Raw genomic sequence first — 16,727 nt, forward strand, 5'->3', positions numbered from 1 at the left:
CTCTTTAAAATCGGAACCGAAGATGGATTTAGACCGCATATTTGTTGTTCCCCCATGTATTACGGTGCTGCATATTTTTGTGTGCTCGTAGCAGCAATAACGAAGATCATGGAGGGTGTTTGCTACAATAGAAAAATGGAGTTTTCTCATCGGAAATGTTGTTAAAAATATTATTTCCATTCCCAGGTTATTATTGAAAGGATTTCAGTATTTTTTTTTTTTATCCATACAAGGGATATTTAAGGTGTTGGATTTTTAATTCTACAGCTTTGTGGGAAATGAAGAGGTGTAAAGTCTTGCATGTAAATATGAAAGAGACGAGATGTTTTATTAAAAAAAAATAAATCTTGTCCAGAAGAAAATCAGAATGATATAGAGGTTGTTGTAAGATGTCAATTTATCATTCCTGAAGATGAACTGAAAATTTAATGTGATATTTCATTATTCTCCAACAAAGTCGTGGTTGGGACTCGTTATTTTAAATAAGGCATCCTTTCTAGGATGCCGACGGCCACGTTATTATGTATTGTCTCCACAGTAGAAAATAGGAGGAAAGGACTGTAAATGTAAGGCTTAAGTCATTATTGAAACAGCTTTTGAGAATAGTTAGCTCAACTTGGAGAGGTGATTTAAGACTGAAAAATTAAATATTTTGCTGCTGTAAAATATCCGCACCTTATCACGAGGGATTTATCCCATATTTTAAGCTGATCTGCTAAACACAAGAATATTAATCAAGACAAAATGCTGTCGATGTGTACGTGAAATACATGTGAGAAAAGGAAGATATTATATTAATATCTAAATTTGTTCTAAATGTAATATATCAGAGTTTATTTTTTTTCGCTTGTGTGCTTTAGGAGAGGAGAAAGAGAAGGGGTGATAATAGTGTAGTTGTTTTGGTGGCTGCAGATTAGCCAGGGTGTGTGTTTGATTTTCTTTTTGCTGTGAATGAATGGATCTTTCTGTGCCTGGGCCCAATAGCTGCAACAAGATGGCGTTTGCAGCAAGGCAGCTCTCATTTTTCAACTCCTCCTCACCACAGCTTTGCCAAACTAGATCTTATTTTGTAATTGTATTTTAGATTTACTTTCTCATTCTCTTTGCTTTCTTATTCTTTGGGGTGGGGGTAGGAGGAGCATTTGGAAGATTGCTGCAAGAAATCTGTGGGTTTTTTCCTTAATTTTTGTGAGCTTCTCCAGATAGGAACTAGGTGGGAGGAGTAAATAGTTTTATTGAAATGTTCACATAGGCTCTTACTGGAGAAAGGGGTGACATGATTTTCTTTTTTACCTTGCCGTGCCTGCTTAATACTATCAAACTGTTCTTGGCTTTTATTAAGCCTGTTGCTGAAAAACAGTGTTTTAAACCTAGAGCACAGGTATACAAAGACTCTGCTGGGGCTGTGTACTGTTACTGGTTCTCTACTAGCCAGGTAATCATCAGACCCCGTGCAGACAGTTATCTTTCTGTAATACAAAAGAGTCTCCCATCTGCTTCAGAATGCTAACAATTTGTGGAGGCTTTTAAAACTGCTTTTGACCCGGAATTATTATCATACTCTAGGTAACTGTTCTTTTTAAGGGAAAGAATAAGAAAGGCTTTGGGGATATTAAAACAGGTCTGTGTCTGTGAAGTATTGCATTTTAAAATTACATTACAAATTTCTGAAGCCTTTTATGTGTGTGTTGTAGCATCTTTTAAGAAAAATGGACTTTCAGTTTGTAACTTTCATGATATTTCACTATAGTGCCAAGCTTCTTAACTTTGGTAGCCTAAATAAAATGGCTTGGTTAAATATTTGATATCCTGGACTCAGGCTTAAAATAATACACTTCCCAGCAAGAAAAATAAGAAATGCTTGTTGTGTCTTCTGTATTCCAGTGACCTCCAAACCTTTGGTAATATCAGTCTTTTTAGTACTGTTTATCTATGGCTTAATGTGTAATCAGTTGTTTGTTAGTTTATTGTAATAGCCCAGCTGTAGTTCACACAGAAAGAAGCTAGGAAGCAGAAAAGCTAATTTGCAGTTGAGACTTCTGTTGTTGGTTTTTTTTTTTTAAAAAAAAAAAGGCAAAAGAAAAAAAAAGCTGAAATTAGCTGAAAGCATTTTACTCCTCTAGTATGTCAAGAACAATGTTTTAATCAAGAATACTTGTCCAATAAACTATTAGTTCCATTTGATGGTACTTGTAATGTGCTGTTGAACTTGAAACTAGTTGTGCAGTGTTTTTGGCATTACTACTTTGGCCTTTCAGTAGAGGATCAGAAAGGAGTAGGGTGAAGTGGGATTCTGCATTGGGTAAGATAAATTGCATTTATCCTTGTTTAGTCCTTGCAGCTGCTAAGTCAGTACGTAGCAAGCATCCTACCATGAAATCGTCGGCAACATGTAAAGTTAGAATTCCACAGTAAATCTTAGCAGAATGGCTTTGAAATTGCCTCTATACCTCATGAAAATCTGAAAATGTTGTATTTAGACTTAATGAGAATTCTTCTTGTGTAAGTAACCAATAAAGTTTTGTATAATTAGGAAGTGTGTAGAATTTTGTGTAGCATCATTCTTAATATCATCCAAGAATAAACACTCTACAGCTATTAAAAATTTTAAAACTAGAACAATTAAACTAATATATTTAGAATAAGAAAATCCTTCAATTAATGCAATTACTTTAAGGATCCTTTATTATAGTAGAAATATATATCTTCTGTGTTTGTAGGATGCCTTTTCCTGAAATTAAACAAGATGTTGGTGGCTGCAGTATGTAATAACTTCCTGCTGCTTTGGAGGCTTCAATTTGGTCATGTGGAAAACAACTATAACTGTTTCTTCTTAAATAGTTACTTAGTTATGATTTCTCAATCAGTGTGAAACAAGATGCCAATTCATATGAAACTTGTGTTGCTTTTGCAGATCTTACGATGCCCACTGCTGTAGTTCGGAATGTTAAGGAAGTGTTACAGTTAGCTAGTTTTGTAGTTACTGCAATAAGAAATTGGAGTTGCTTGCTTTCTGTGAAACCAGCAATACATTTGTCTTCTGTATGTCGGGCTCAGCTCGTGTTTTAGTCGCTGAATTGGATTAAATTCTTACTGTCCATGGATTTTGGCTCTCAGCATTAGTGGATTGGTAATTGATATTCTCAATTTTAATATCCAGTTTTAGCCATATGGCATACCGTATTGTTTCAAGAATTGCATTTAGCGCTAGTTTGTTACTAGCGAGTTGAAATGAGAAATCATGCATTCAAGTGGTTGAATTATGCTTAGATGAGTTGTCTTTGGAGTCTCTAATGCCTATGTTCATGCCAATGTTTTGGGGTTGGGGGTTTTTTTTTTTGGTATTTTACTGGTTATGCTGGGAAAAAATCTATAACCTTGAAAGCAACTAGCTTGTTTTAATGAAATGTTTCTTAAGCACGTGATTGAAGATAAAGTGGAAATTTTTTTAAGGGACTCTCTTGATTGCTCGAAGTGCAGACTCAAAATGAAAAGAATACATATTCTATTCAAAATGTTTTTTTTCTCCCCACTGATAATGTTGGAACTAGTATTAGCCAAGGTCGTGATAAAAAACAAAAATACCCCCAAGCCCCTCTGTTTCTATTTAACATAGTATCTCAATTTATTATTTCTTCACAGGGTGTCTAGTATGCTGGGGATTTCGTGTGCATGGATTTGTTTTTCACCAAACAGAAATGTATGCAGAATCCATAGATACTTGAGCCAACTGGTAGTTCAGCAGAACATTAAGAGCTTTTTAAAAGCTTTGAGCTGGCTATGAACAGTACCTTTACTTTAGATGCCAAAATAATCAATGTAAATTACTGTGGAAGGCTTCCTAGTACAAAAATATGGACACTTCAAAATAGGTTTTGAAGCAGAATACTGCATTTTTATTAAAGCACTAGAAGACTTCTAAATAGAGAGAGGAGATGGTTAGCCTTTGAATAAAAATACACATTTAAAAGTATTTTGGGGAACATAAAGATCAGATGTTCTTGGCCTGTTTTTTTAACAGCTGACCTTCTGAAATGTGTTCTTTACAATTAATATCTTGTAAGACTATATTCATTTGTATTAAATGCTTGTGTCCATTGCATTTATTAGAGTGGTATAGAATGTGTTATGATTGTTAGTCTCTTGAAATATAGTGAAGTATTTCTGCTTGTCTGGAAGACTGCAGTTGGAACCTTGAGTGTACTAGGTACCGGGGGTAATGTTTGCCTTGCCCAGTATATTCTTAGACATCCAGGAATCTTCTTTCTTGAACCCAGCTAGAGAGTAGTGACATGACAATATTCATGCATGCCATCTGGAAACAGCTAGGATATGGTGTCGCTTGCTATGTATATCTTACGCTCAGTGTTACTGGGGATGCTGTAATTAGATGCCTACATGGTAATTTGTGTGTGTAAGCCAAAAAAATATTTTTGGGGATATCATGGAAGTGTAATTTGTAGGGTGTCTTGGAAATTGTAACTTTAAATTCTGTCCAGGATTTTCGGCACTGACCTGAACACTCAGTTGTTTGGTTCTCAAAATTTTGAAGTAGCAGAAAATAAGGATCCCATACAAAATGTTACACATTGACCTGGTTATTGATATTTTAGTTCATTGGGGGTGGGGTGGGGGGATGACAGGACACAGGAATAAGTGCTTGAGAAAGTAGTTATGAAGCAAATACTTCAGTTGTTTACATGTTGCCGGATGAAATCCAATACAAATAACTATAGCAGGTTTAAAGTAGGAATGCTTTAGAAGATGTTGCAGATGTTCAGAAGACCTGGCTTTGGATTAATGAATAGGTTACCCTCTGTCAGCTATTCCATGGTAATTATCCATACCTGCACTCTTAAGATAAACGCAAGGTTATTCAAATAAGCATAGCCCTTTTTCATGGGGGACCAAATTAATCCCAGTATCTCAAACTCAATGTAGGCTTAAAGGGTGCATATAGATGACTCCTGTGGGTCAGCTAATGTTGGAAACTTGCTCATGAGTCTGAGCCCTGTTTGGCTTGTGGGCAAGCAGAATCTGTAGGTTAATATCAAGATCTCTGAGATTTCTTACTGACTTGAATACTCAGGTAGGCTTGCTTTAAAGTTATTTTTTCTGAATATTTTTGGCTTAAGAATTGTTGAAAACAAGGTATTTTTGTCACTTGTCACAGACTTAGGAAGAGAAGAGCTATAGTTATTTTTTATTTGGTGGGACTGAAGGTTTAAAATTTGATCCTCCTGTGCTGTGTCTGTTTTGGAATCCTCATAATGGATAAGTGAAAATGTGGCTGAAGGCTTGAAGAAGGTGATCTGAGGGAGCTTAAAGGAGACAAGATATAAGGTAGCTCTGTAACTGACAGTGGTAAAGATAGGCTAAATCTTCAAATTATTTTCATAGATAGTATTTAGAACTTGATGAGGGGAAAAATTAGTAGCAGATAATATAGTGAAGGGAAAGAGTGATTAAAAATCTAGTTGCCATTTTAATGTGAAATGTAGTTCATTTCTGTAAGTAGTTTGTGTGAAACTGCTTTATTAAAAATAAGTATTTTCATTTGATTAAGTAGAATTTCAGCCTGTCGTATCACTGCAATTTCTAAAGGTTCTATGTGTAGAAAAGAAATACCTTCTATATATTAAAGGATTAATTGAATTGTAGATAGCTAAATATTTCTTTCTGTGTGTTCCTATACTGGTCTGAGGAAGATTTGCCTGAAATTTCTTGCCAGTTATGTTTATCATGTTTTTCTCATATGAGAATATTTTTGATGTCTTCTTGAAAACTGCAGTAATGCCTGCCAGCACTCCCCAAAAAGAAAATATTAATTATCTGTAATTAGATGGATTAGATAAATTTTTTTGTAGCTTTATGTAATGCAGTCCTATATTAAAAACTATGTAAAGATTTTTGTCACTATTTTCAGCTCTTTCTTTTTTTTTCCCCCTAGCAAAGGGGGAAAAAAAAGTAAAAACAAAATAATTCTCTCTGGAAACTCCTGCATGCCGTCTGTCAAAGTAGTTGTGAATATTTTACCAGTTCAGATATCAGTGCTGATTTTGCTCATCCTTATTACAAAATCGAACTGTATTGAGTATGGGGGACTAAATAAGAAATTTTGCAAGGCTTTCTGTATGACTTTCAGAAAGGCAAACACCCACAAAGCTGACATCACTGACAGGAAAGCAATGCCTTACTTCTGTGGCTTTTCTTCTGTTATAGTAGGCTTAATTACAACAGCTGATGCCAGTTATTTTCTTTCTTTGTAAGAAAGAAAGAGTTTCTGCTTAACTATTGCAGGTGAGCTGTTAATTCTATACATCTTTATTTTCTTACTGCTTTTCTGGCCTTCTTGCCTATCTTGGGCTAGGTTTAGGGAGCCATCTTAAAAGTCTGTTCAGTAACGTGCTTTGTGTTCATCCTGACATTTTAGGATTTATTGAAATCTGTCAGTAGAGGTTACCTAAAATTATTTGCAAAACCATGAAGTTATTTGACAAACTAAGTGGGTTTTGTTTTATTTTTGTGAAATGTTGAAAGAAATTTCCAACACTGCTCTGACAGAAGAATTTTTAATTGTGCACTTCAAAATTGCAGTTTAACTTCAGTGGAAACCGAAATATACGTGCCCAGTATTAATGGTGTATGCTTCACTGTAAGGACTTTCTCATTGGGACATCTGTGGTAACACAGGGTATATTTTATTAGACTTCTTTTGCTGAGGGTTACTGAGCAGGCTGTTGAGCTTACAAATGTTTTTGGAGATTATGTGGTATGCTTGTATCTGTCCAGATGTTGTGCCTTGCAAGCTGCTGCCTGAGGTGTTGCTGCCCCTTTGTAATTGGTGAGGAATGTGCCTTTCTTCTGGAATTAGAGAAACTGAACTGCCCTGGTATACTTTCTTTTAAAATTGGAACACTTTGTATTCAGCCCAACTGTTTGTACTTTTGTAGGTATTTGAGGGATTTACCGAAACAATTGAGGGACAGGAGGGGTGTCAAAGCTCCAAGGTTAAAAGCGTACAGAAGACGGTATGAATGTGCCTTTTTTGTTGATGCAGAGATCTTAAAAGTTAATGCTTAGTTATCTTCAGTAGTGAAATTCGTAAGGCCAATCACTCTGTGAGCAGCATTGACCAGAAGTCCCCGAACTTATTTCTTAGTTTGATATGTGTGCAATACTAATATTTTCTAGTAAGATCTTTGTGGTGAAAACTAGTGCAGTAAGTCTGTTTTTGCCATATATGTAAAGTTCTGTTCCATTTACGTTTATTTAAATTGTTGAGCTGATACATCTTAGTTAACACCAAGTGGTTCAAGGTATGTGTTGAACGTAGCAATGCTTGAATCTCAAAAAAAGTAAACTTACATTTCAGTATATAAAATACCAGGAGTTGTAACTGCATAATACAAAACTTAGTATATGTTTTGTTTCCAGTAAATGAAGTAATAGTGCTCAACAAAGCAGGCCTACACGTGCTTCAAGATGCTGAGAAGAAATCCGTTTATGGTCCTCTTGGATTTTTCCTGTTTAGTTCCCAAAACTGTTTTCTTCAGATAGCCTAACAAATGTGTTTGGAGGGTGGTGTGGTAACTTTTTCTGTTTGTCTAGAAAAACCAAGTAGATGTGATAGTCTCCTGAAACCTTTGGTACTTGGAATAAGATTATACTGTACTAATTAAAGAGCTCTCTTTGTTGGAACATATGTTTGATACCCCTGTTGCACATTCTTTGTGAAGTGGTAAAATACTGAAGATACACTGCTGTCTGTTTAACAAAGGTGTTGTCTGTACAAAGATCAAGAACAGTTTGCTTGATGCTTATGGCAATTTAATTGTGCTTCAGGTTATGAAGTCCTGGATTTCACTACAAGTTGTCAGATATTATCTGGCTAGTGCCTGAAAACTTACTGTAGAAGTTAGTATACTGTACTTTGGTTAAAAGACTGTATAATACTTAAAGAAAATAAAATAATATTGAACGGGAACAATTTAACAATTTGAAATCTTGACAAAGTAGTGTGCCTTTAATAGATGCTTGAGAAGTTGGGGAAGTGTTTTTTCATGTATGAAAACTCAAATATCATAGAAACTTTGGACAGTGAAGTCAAACTGGTTAGTTCAACTTCCTTTATTCGTGTGCCTATAGACAATAGGTGAAGCTTCAGCATTTCAGGAAATACTTTGGTTTGTCCTACAAAAAGATTCATTGCTGATATACGGACGAGGTGGAACTTGTGCAGAACCTGCGTTTGGGGCTTTCATAGTTGGACGCAGTAGTTCACAGGTGTGAGTACTTAGGTATCTGATTATTCAAAGTCTCTCATTAGTCTTGAATTTGACATACTACGAATTCAGGATATCCAAGATTCAATTATGTAGTGATTTCAAAAAGAAAAAACTGTATCCTTATAATCAAATGGAGTACAGTATCTTGAAGAAAATGAGAAAACATCTTAAAACCACTATAAACTCAGAAACTTTGAAAATAGAATGAAGTTTTTCCAGACATTTTGGAAATCTTAGGCAAGTCCTTAGATGTGAGAAGATGCCTAGCAGTCTTCATGTTTGCTTCTAGTCTGACTCTTCTCTCTTCCCTTTAACTCATATTAGAAGATGGAACTCATACTAAATCAGGCATTGGAAAGTTCACTTTTTGTTTGCCGCACTGGGGATCAAATATAAAGCATTTTGAACAGATTTTCTTGATGATGATGAGATGGGATATTAAGCTGCGTCACCTAGCTAGCAGCGCCTACCTGTTTGCCTGGATACATACCGTGGAGAATTCCAGATTTAATTCATTTGGTTTTGATTTCTCAGTCTAATTTATCCTGTAGTAATTTTTTTGTTCCATATCCTTGCTGTTGTGAATTTAACTCAGAAGGGCTCACTCTGGGAAAGTCAGTTATTGCTGTCCTCTGTCACAAAAGGTGGCATAGACATCTGCTGTTCAGCAGCTGCCTTGCCAGTTCACAACTGAGCATGTTAAGGAAACCAAGATGGGCGAATAGTTTATTACCATGCACTGTGCTGCAAAACTGTGATGGTTTGGCTGCTAGTTAATGAGCAGCTCGGCTCTTACAGAAGAGGAAGGAACTTATAAAAGCAAGCTGAGGTGGAAGCTGGAGTTGGAAACAACAACTGTGTTTTTCCCAAGTCAAAATCCTTAATATTCTGTATTAGGTGGAAGTGGCCTGTCTTCAAAGCTCTCTCCCCTTCTATTTTTAAAGGACTAAGCTGATATATTGTCTACTGCAGTTAGTGTGTTTTCTGTTTTAAAAACAAACTTAAAACCACCCTCCCCTCAAAAATGCACATTGTTTTGCACAACAATAGCATCCAGGGGCTGCAAATAAACATCAAGCACTGCTTGTATAAAGGGAGTATGCAGAGGATCAAGGAAATCAGTGCAGAACCTTAGGAGTTACAGATTTCAACTAACCTTACTGGCTGCTGGCTTTGCACAGACTTTGCTTTTTTGACTTCACTTTGAACGTATTTTTTTCCCTAAAATAGATATGTGCTGGGTTTGCCTGGGATAGAGTTAATTTTCTTCATAGTAGTTAGTATGAGGCTATGTTTTGGATTTGTGCTGAAAACAGTTTTTATAATACAGGGATGTTTTAGTTATTGCTGAGCAGTGCTTACACAGAGTCAAGGCCTTTTCTGCTTCTCAGGACACCCCACCAGTGAGCAGGCTGGGGGTGCACAAGGAGTTGGGAGGGGACACAGCTGGGACAGCTGACCCCAACTGACCAAAGGGATATTCCACACCATATGACATCATGCTCAGCTTATAAAGCTGGGGGAAGAAGAAGGAAGGGGGGGACGTTCGGAGTGATGGCATTTGTCTTCCCAAGTAACCCTTACGCGTGATGGAGCCCTGCTTTCCTGGAGATGGCTGAACGCCTGCCTGCCGCTGGGAAGTAGTAAACGAATTCCTTGTTTTGCTTTGCTTGTGTGTGCGACTTTTGCTTTACTTATTAAACTGTCTTTATCTCAACCCATGAGTTTTTTCACTTTTACCCTTCCGATTCTCTCCCCCATCCCAGCCGGGGGGAGTGAGCGAGCGGCTGTGTGGTGCTTAGTTGCCAGCTGGGGTTCAACCATGACAATGGGATTGTCTTCTCATGTTTTCAGTTTTGTCTTTCTTAGTTAATTCCCACCCTGGCTCCTAACCCTAGTAGTACTTTACTTGTTTTCTTTTTATCATATTTTCCTCTTTATTTTGATCACCTAACCAGATTCACACTATCTAGAGGAATACAACTGCTACTTAAAGACTAATGCCAGAAGTTTTAAGAGGGTTAATGCGGTACTATGGAAAGAAGAACATCCAAGGGTGAAAGCAAGTATTTCCTGTTGTACCTTTGTGCTTTCTGTTGTGATACTGTCCCTGGGTTGTACTTGAAGTTTATCTTTTGTATCAGCATTAAGCATTGTTGCATTGTGTGTTCCCAGACACCACTTCTCAGTCTAATGGCTTCAAGGTCTCCTGTGTTACTCTACTTTTCAGTCTGTCAGCCTTGCTTTTCTTGTTCCTGTTCTTCTGTACCTTAACTTATTTTGTATCAACAGCACATATCGAAATACAGCAATTGCTGGGAGAAATCAATGAGCTACTGGGTGTATAAATCATTGCTATCAAAACTAATGGAACTGCTTGCACATTGATTGACGATGGATTATGTTGATTGCGGGGCTAGAGAACAAAGTATTGCTCAGTCTATTTTGGGTTAAAAGATTAGAGAAGTCATGCCATAATTTAATCTCTACTGAGTATTCTTTTATCTGCTATATGCATATAATACATTTTGTTGATTTTTAAGGTCCACTGAAATACTTTTTATCTACGGACTGGTGCTGGAAAGCACTTATTTCATGGTGTAGCTTAACTTCTTTCTAACAGTGCTCTGTTAATCTCTTACTGAAGATCAGTGTACTGTTTGAACACCTAAATTTTTATTTCAATGAAATAAATGTATTATTTTTATTAATTAGCTGAACCTTCATAAGATCTTTAACAGAGTCGTAAAGAATGAATATATTTTTTTAGATGATCTCTGAGGCTGTTTTGTACAGTCTGTGTAGCAGAGGCACAAAGAGAGCAGGCAGTTTGTTCAAATGTCTTAACTACCATGTTTTTGTTGAGGCAGGATGTGATAGTAGTTATGGTCAGAAGATAGTTATCAAGTCTTGTCCAGCCTGTCTCTAAGATGGGGTACCTCTGCTGCTTCTATTGGATTTTTTAATCATTATTATTTTTATTTTTGTTCTAAGTCAGAGCAGAAAGAAGAATCCATGTTACTGAAGTACTCTTTCAGGATTCGATCCTAACAATGAAAGGCATTTTGGGTGGAACTCTTGATCCGTATGGTAAAGCACAATTCAGATTTGATAGAATATAAATTATCTTGCTGCTTCTGGAAACATAATGTGTTTTTCATTAGTGTTTTGAGGGCCTTAGTGCAGTGAGATATGTAAGCATGTGAGTATCTCAATTAAAGTCTGTGCCTACATGCATGGATTAGGGGGATGCTTTTCAGAAGCAAAATTGTCCATAAAAGACTATCTTATATCTGTAAATGTCTCACTTAGCTCAAGAATAAGGGTATGTCGATTTGATTGGTGATTTCTTCTAATTTTAAATGGTTTGACTTTTAAGGATGTAAAAAGTAGCATTCTGAAAGTTAGTTGTATTTTTTTAAAAGGGTGTAAATAGGAAGCAGCTGATTCTCCTTTGACTCAGTTGACTTTACTAGCTGGCATATGTAGAATGAAATGGATGATTCAGTTTCTGTTGATAAAATAGTTGAGTTGAAATTTATGGAAATACAAAATACAATAATAGGAATTTCTACTAATTTTCTGTGCTTATGCATGTACACAGTCTTATGGATTTCTTTATTAGCATAATTTTGCTATTTTTGTTTCTGTTTTTTGTATTGTAAATAAGCAATCACATAGCCCATTTCCTCCTCTAATATAATAAATATTGTAGTGAAGATCTTAATGTACCTAATGATGTCACTGTAACGGTAATATCTGAAACAATACATGATTTTTAACAAGGTTGAGAAGATCATGCCAATACAGATGTGTTGGCAAGCAGAGCTGAGAGAAATATCATTCAGGCTTTTGGAAAATACTTGTTCTTCTCTTACACTTTAGCCCCCAGACAGTGGCAATTGATCCACCCAATGGATTTTATTGTAATCTTTGGGATTTTGGTAACAGGAGGTGGTGTAATCACCTACCTCTGTGCCAGGTTTTGCATCTAGTCGTTTCTTTGCTTGTGAGTTCAGTGCAACATGATCCGGTCACACGCTGTGCTCTCCTCAGCACCTACTGTGAGTTATTTGGGGAGAGCTTCAGCAGAACATCATCATGATAGAGAAATACATCAATCTTCATGAGAACTTCTTGAACATATTTAAATCACAAAAAATGAACTGAAGACCTACTGGAAAATTGGTATACCCAAAAGTGACTTTAAAAAACAATCTTTGGAAACTTCAGGAGAATTGGTAAGAATTACGTTTCTTAATAGGATTGCAACTTACTATAGGCATGTTCTTAAATTGTGGATTACAAACTTGTTTTGATACCTGAATAAATGTGTTTCTAATGTTGACTTTTACTAAAAAGAAACAAGTATACGTATTTAGGTGTGTAATGTGTTTTCATTTGCTATTTTATGATTCTGTCACTGATTTGTCACACTGGGATGATGTGTAAACTGGTCCTACAACAGCATGCTTCCATTTCTAGCTTCTAGGAGAAAATGTGCTGTGTATAGCTTGCATTCTGAACTGCTCTAAACCTGCCATCTATAGATTCAGCTGATCTAGATAAGAGATTACACATTTCCTGAAGAGATAATATCCTGATACTGTGGCACTACTTTAGGTCCCCTGGAGAAGAAATAATGGATTTCTTGTTTTGTTTCTGTGGGGTTTTTTTGCATTATTTTGTTCAACTTCTCTGCAAACACATTGCTGGTAACACTTCACACCAGGCAACCTTCCTATATCTGACTGATTTGTGCTGTCATTTTACCCTTGGTTTTTTCCTCTGTTGCCTCCTTAACACTTCTAAATCCAAACCATGAAACTGTTCTCATTATTAGCAGCTTTCCAGATAGCTCCTGCTATGTGTGGTTTTTTTTCCTCATAAGTAAAGGTCTCAAGCATTCCTGATGCTAAAGGGCTTATGTCAAAAAATGTATTTCCTCAAAAAATTACAAAGAGTAACTTTAGCACAATTCCAAGGGGATATAAATAGTTACTGTGATTTAAAAAAAAAAAAATTAAAAAAATTGGAAGGAACAATAGTATCTGGACAAATGGCACAAAGCCTAGTTGATTCATATTAGTGGGCCTGAGAAAGTAACTAAAACCGTTTTGATTTGTCTCTTGCAGTTAAAGTGCAAAACAGTGGCATTTTTTTAGCCAGTAAGACCTAGTTTTTGTTTCTGCAGCTCATGAATAGTTAGTTGTGTGTTACCAAGAAGGTGTCTGGATCCAGCAATATTTGGTTACATATTCTTACCTTTGTAGCTACTTCTCTGTTCATGGCAATAATATTAATTCTAAATAGTGAGAAATTAAATAGTGACAAATATGGTGTGTGTCAGTGGCGTTAGTATTAAAGTAGGACTGTGATATCCCTGTTGTGCATGTGGTCTGCCCTGTTTAGGTAAACAGAGATTTTGGTCAGTTTACAAATGAAGTGAAAATGCCAGTAAAAACTGGAGGTTAATGATAAAAGAGTTGAAGGAAGCAATGAAAGATGACAGTTGAAGTAAGAAACAACTGTTCAGTTACTGTAAGACTCTGCAGATAGAAGCATCTAGTAATAAATGCTTAGTCACTTCTGTGTTGGTTAATTAATAGTAATGTATTCTCCTTCAATGCTGCCTGGGTTTTGTTTTTCAGTCTGAAGGGAGATGTCTGGTGGTATGTGACAACAAAATTGCTTGGTTTTGGATAAGGGGATAGTTTATTAAGTGACAATTTTCAGTAACTTATTTTTCTGATAAAAGTGGCTAGAAATTTATGCACCAGTAGGTTCTAAGTTTTCCTGACTTACTGTGGGTTTTGGGGGTTTTTTTAGTTGTAAGATCAGGAAAGAAGACAGCCAAAAACATCACTGGCCAGTTTGATGCAGTTTATCGATAGATGTGTTGCTCTTCAGAAGGAGTAATTGCATATAGATAATTTTGAACAAAGGAATAAAACCTAGAGTATTGGCTTTTGACATTCTTAATAAATAAAAGTTTGTTGAAAACTTATACTAAATATCAGTAACTTTTGTTCTTAAAATAAGTTAGCTTCCTATGCCCGCCACTTATCAGGAAGTGTTAGAATGCTCTTAAATGTGAATTTCTTTCAGAGCAAGGCAGAAAAGAAGAGATGTAGTTAGGAAATCTTTTGACTTGGGTCACTAAAGTAGCAACAGTTATTAATATTCGTGAACTACTTCAAAGATCTCCTAAGACCCCTCTTTTTAGGAAGTGTGATTTTAAGCATTTGGCTTTAGGCATCTGTTAAACTTGTAATAATGAGGTTTTTTATTTTTTACATAAATTATCCACTGTACCTAGAATTAAGATTTTTGTTTTTAATAATGCACATAGCTTGCCCATGCATTTAGACAGGATTAATGAAGTGACCTGCTACAGTCCAGATTTTTATGCTTAAGTATTGCATCAGTATGATTTTTTTTTTTTTAGATGTAGGTCATGGGATTAGCATCAGGAAATGTGAGTATTTTGGCAACATAGGGATGCTGTCTTCCATGAAGACAGCTTGAATTTGTTCACTGTTGGTGGCAGAAGGAGACAGGCTACTTCACTACAGAGCTGTTTATTGCAAGCATGTGTCCCTGCCACGATCTTAAGCATTGTTGTCTGCTGATTAGTATTCTCTTTTGAGACAGTGGTAAACTATCCAAAAGGTTTATTTTCAAATACTTGTTAAACATAGGGAGTGATGAGTCCTCAGGTCTTAGAAAATCTAAGCATGCAAGCAAAAGCTGATGGATTATGCATATATAGCTAGAGTTTGGTGATTTTCAGTGGATGTTTTGCTTTACTGTGTAGTAATAACTTCTGGCATATTGAGGAATTTGCACATAGAAGTTAACTTTTTTTGTGAATTATTCTTATTCTGTAACTTTTGGAGGAGACAAAAATGCACTGTTTCTCTGAGACAGTAATTCAAATTTGGGACATTGAATGTGAAACTGTCTTATTGAATTTGGGCTTTGCAAGGTCTTGCAAGGTTTCTAGATTTGTTAATATCTGGCTTGTCCCCTGAATTTTCTGAAATAAAAGCTTATTTTTTTTATTTATTTTTATTTTTCCTGAGTACTAGCAGCTATTTATGGTGGATGGGCTTTCTTGGGTTTTTTTTTTGTTTTTGTCTGGGATTCTGAAGTGCTAAAACTGCTGTCCTCACTGCTTAGTTGAAGGCAGTTTGATGGAAGGCCATGTTGACTGGTCAGAAGCTTTCATGTAGATCTGTTATGCCTGGATTTTCCTGTTATATGTGCTGTTTTGTGTGAATAAGGTTACAGATGAAGGAATGTAGCCAGAACTTTGGAAGGACCGTAAAACTGACCTTTATTCTTTAGCCAGCAATTTTCCTGTGTTCTCTGCAGCTATGAGAAAATTTTTTTCCTAATGCAGTCTTCTAGATACGTCAAGCAGAGTAGAAAAAGTGCACAAATTTCTTCAAGAGGAAAGCATTTCTAGATTTCTACTACTAAAATGGGGGGGGGGGGGGGGGGGGGAAGGACATGTCAGTTGTAATCTTGAAGATCATAGCTCTTAATAGGGCTGCAACTTTACACTGTTAAGTCATGAGTGGAGTTTGAATGTATTTTCCTCAAAATCTTGTGCCTGGGAAACAGGTGAAGGATTTCATTTACCAGAAAAACTTGTCTTCAGACAGAACAAACACAAAACCCCTAATTTTTTAGAATCTTGCATTACCAGGTATTCTGCAGGGGGTTTTTTATGCACAAAATCCCTTAAGTATTAATATCAGTGACCTTTGTAGAAGCTGCCTAGTTAAAATGGGACCTGTAATTCAAGAATTGAGCTATATGTAATAATGAAGCATTTGTGAAATCAGTTGGTTCAGTTACAGGTATTTTTAGCTTGTGTAATTACTATTTTGTACTTGCACACTATATTGAAAATAGAAATTTTTTAGCTCTTGAACCAGCTAGTGTAACTATTGCATAATGAGCATTAACATGTACTGACCTGATATTCGCTTATTTTGTGTGTACTTCACACTAATATATGGAAAAATGTCTATTGAGCACAATGCTTCAGCTGGAAACTTGGCAATTCTTCAACACAAGAAGCAGCCAATACCTCCCACAGAAATGGTCCAGCCATACTAGCCTTTGACTACAGAAGTGTTTTCAGTAAGTTTTTGAAGGAGTTGTACAATCTAGCATTGTCCCTACTAGGGTAATCTGTTTTGCAAACCTGTTAGTAAGGTATTGCTTGCTTTTCAAAGCTTATGTGCTTGGAAATTATAGACGCAGCAGAAAGAAGACATCAAATAAATGAGAAGGGGTTGTATCCATTCACTTGAGCATATTTAGATTTATGAATTTGTAATTATTGTTTTGTACTTCTGTAGGCTGTCCTTCAAAGCTGCTCTTGTAGGAGGTGACAGCAAAGACTAGGCTTTCTGGAATACAGAT

The 16,727-nt window shown here is 36.1% G+C and overlaps 1 protein-coding gene across 2 annotated transcripts in view; it reads left to right on the top strand.

Annotated features, from left to right (window-relative positions):
• GNB1 (G protein subunit beta 1) overlaps positions 1–16,727 on the top strand; it is a 43,810-nt gene that overhangs the window by 1,174 nt on the left and 25,909 nt on the right. The window lies entirely within an intron of this gene.

Source organism: Gymnogyps californianus, chromosome 21, assembly GCF_018139145.2.
Source record: "Gymnogyps californianus isolate 813 chromosome 21, ASM1813914v2, whole genome shotgun sequence".
NCBI lineage: Eukaryota > Metazoa > Chordata > Aves > Accipitriformes > Cathartidae > Gymnogyps > Gymnogyps californianus.